Raw genomic sequence first — 3,223 nt, 5'->3', positions numbered from 1 at the left:
AATAGCTCCATGTTCAGATTTCCAAAATCTAACTGGTGTAAGCAGAAAAGATCGAGTCCTTCAAATTGGGCTTTATCTGGAGAAGTAAGAAAACTAAGGGGTGTCTCATCTTACAGAACTGTAAAAATCTGTTATTAAAATTCTCTGCAGCTGCTTCAATGCTAAAAAAAAATTCATTGTAGATTTCCTGATGGTTTGTAGGATGGTCTGCAAATGTTGTAGAATTTTCTAAATGCATTTTTAGATTTGGAAAGTACTTCAGCTGGCTACTTTCAAGGTCTCTTTCAAAAACCTGAAGTTTTCTCTCAAATATTTTGGTATCACAAAACATCCATTCTGCTATTTTCCCTACACTTTGTAGTTTTTTGTTCAGTATATTGAAGTGTAGTGTAAAATCTGTAATAAAAAAAAAACATGAGCCAGGCCGTATCAGTGAGCTGTGGATATTCCTGCTCTTTTTCATTCATAAACAGCCTCATTTCATCCAAGCAGGCCACAAATCTCTCCAAGATTCATCTCTTGCTCAGCCACCGGACATCATTGTACATACATAAAGCATTATACTGTGCCTGAACCTCATCAAAGGTGCTTGAAACTGTCAAAAATTAAAAGCACAAGCCATGATATAATTCACCATTTTTGTGACATCTTTGAGGATATCCTCTAATTTTTTGCTTTCCCTGGCACAAAGAGCTTCTTGATGTATTATACAATGAATGATAATACAATGAATATAATACAATGGATGTTTTGCTTCTTTAACAAAGAACTGTATGAAACCAGAAGTTACACCACCATGCAAGGTGCCCAGTCACTATTAATTGACACCACTTTTTCTAGTTTTATGCCTTATGACACAAAAGCCTCCACCAAAGCATTGTAGATATCTATCCCTTGTGTTTTCTCCAGCCAAAGATACCCATTTCAGCTCTTCTCTCATGATGTCATCAAGAGCATAATGCAAAATTACTGCTCACCTTGCCTGATTATTTATATCTATGCTTTCATCCAAGCACATGGAATAACAGGCTGCCTTTTGTAAGTCAGTGGTGAGATGCTGACTAACATAACCTGCCACATGCAGTTCTAGATTTTTCACAGTATTTCTGCTAAGTAGCATCTCAGAGATGTGTTCCATAAATTTATTCTTCTTTGGGAAATCATGAAAAATGGAATTACTCCCAGACAACATGGCCATTATGACATAAATCCCCTTCAAAGAAGGGCTTACCATGTTTTGCTATGCTCAGTGAAATTTGAAATGTGGCAGCTATCAGATGATTTGCTTTAGAAAGATAGTTACAAAAACTCAACTAAGATACTGGGAATGATAATTCCTCAATTTCCTTCAAGAAACTCTTTCCTTTCCATTTCACCAAGTTCAGCAACACTTTTGTGGTTGGTGTAAAAGTGCTGTCTGAGTCTTGATGTGCCATACCCAACATTTTCACTATACAGAATACATAACACTTTTCCATTGTGTTCAATCACTCCAAATGACTCTGTCTAGGCTTCTTGGGATGATCTCCACTATTTGTTTTCAGTTGTGCTTTTTAATTCTGTAGTCACTTTTTGGTGTTCAAGACCTAGAGTCTACAAAAAAAATTTTAATGAACCATCCAATATAAATCTATTTCTATAACAAAAATAGCTAACACTATTGGGTAACACTAAAGAATTGGATATTCTATGAATCAACAATCTATGGCAGATGGGGATTTAGCTCAGTGGTTCCGCTGCCTGCCTTGAAAGTGCAAGCTCCCTAGTACCAAAAAAAAAAAAAAACCCACCAATCTCTGGCAGTGATTCTCAGCTGGGTTTCTCTTGAATTTGCTGACCACCAGCACAAGGGGCCAATGTTCCACTGACCACCAGCTTTTGACCTGCTCTGAAAAAGGCTTCTGAGTGCATTTTCTACCTTGTAGAGGCTTTTGCTAAAATCACAGCCAGTCCAATACACATATCCTTGCTGCTGTTTTCATAAATTATTCACAAACAACTAAACATGATGCTGCAGACTCAAATATGCCAGGGAGACAGCTCAACATTAAAAGAATCTCAGTCTCTTGATTACAACATCTCTTTGCTACATCTTGGATATTAAATTTCAATTTTTCATAGGAAAACTCAAAGCTGACTCCAGGAAGGCCTTCTGAGCTTGTTGCACATTTCCCATCCACTCCTAAGACCATTTTTCAGATACAACGAACAGTATCATCTGAGATGTTGCCAGATTTTAATGAGATTTTTGGTGCTGAAAGAAAGCAAGACTTAAGTGAAGATCAAGAGGAGAAACAGAAACCAAGAGTGAATGAAGGGATTGAGCTAGTATCTAGATGATGAATGAAGAAGCTAAGGAAACAGAAACAATGGGAAGAACAAGAACTCTGCAAACAAAAGCGGAAAGAAAAATGAAAGAGAAAGAAATTAGAATGACAATGTCAACTGGAATCAAACTCAGGTGGAAATGACAGAAAACGTGTTTGAAGGCAAGTTGTCCACAGCACACTCCGCCTTATCATTGACTGCAGTTTTGATGATTTGATGGTCTTAAAGGATATTAAGAAACTTCATAACAGAGTCAGCGATCTTATGCAGAAAACCAAAGAGCACTGCATCCTGTACAGTTTTCCTTGACAAGCCATGGAGGCCAGCTGAAAAGAACATGGATGACAAAGACAAAGGATGGGTCAACTGGAAGGATATCCACATCAAACCAGAGCTCTGTAGTGAACTCATAAAAAAAGAAGACCTGGTGTATCTTACATCAGATTCCCCTAACGCACTGCAGGAATTAGATGAGTCAAAGGCTTATGTGATTGGAGAATCGGTAAATCACAACCATCATAAGTTACGGAAATGCACTTTTTAAAAGGAAACATCATCTTGTACTTTGTCAGCTACTCTGCAGCCTCCTGAGTTCAACTCAGCTAAGGAAAAAGCATGTTTTTCCAGGAGAGTAGAAGAGTGATAGTGCTTCTCTTGGAATTCTGTTTCAGTTATTTATTTATATCTTGCAGTGCTGGGAATTGAACCTATGGCCTTCACACTGATCTACGTTCACATCCTCCTTTTAAAATTTTGAATGCTGAAATTTTGAGACAGGGTCTCACTAAGTTGCCAGGGCTGCGCTCCAGCCCTGCCTTGAACCTCCTGGCTCAGCCTCTCAGAGTGCTGGGATTCTAGGTGTGCCAAGCCACTACATCAAGCTAAATTTGAGTGT

General features: G+C 38.2%; 1 pseudogene; it reads left to right on the top strand.

Annotated features, from left to right (window-relative positions):
• Window positions 1–2,223: 2,223 nt before the first annotated feature.
• On the top strand, window positions 2,224–2,957 carry LOC101701556 (tRNA methyltransferase 10 homolog A pseudogene; annotated as a pseudogene).
• The last annotated feature ends 266 nt before the right edge of the window (window positions 2,958–3,223 follow it).

Source organism: Heterocephalus glaber, unplaced genomic scaffold, assembly GCF_053883595.1.
Source record: "Heterocephalus glaber isolate CG9 unplaced genomic scaffold, H.glaber_assembly_v1.0 deba00001608, whole genome shotgun sequence".
NCBI classification, from domain to species: Eukaryota; Metazoa; Chordata; class Mammalia; order Rodentia; family Bathyergidae; genus Heterocephalus; species Heterocephalus glaber.
The sequence above is the reverse complement of the archived record's forward strand: the minus strand, read 5'-3'. Positions and strand labels throughout refer to the sequence as shown.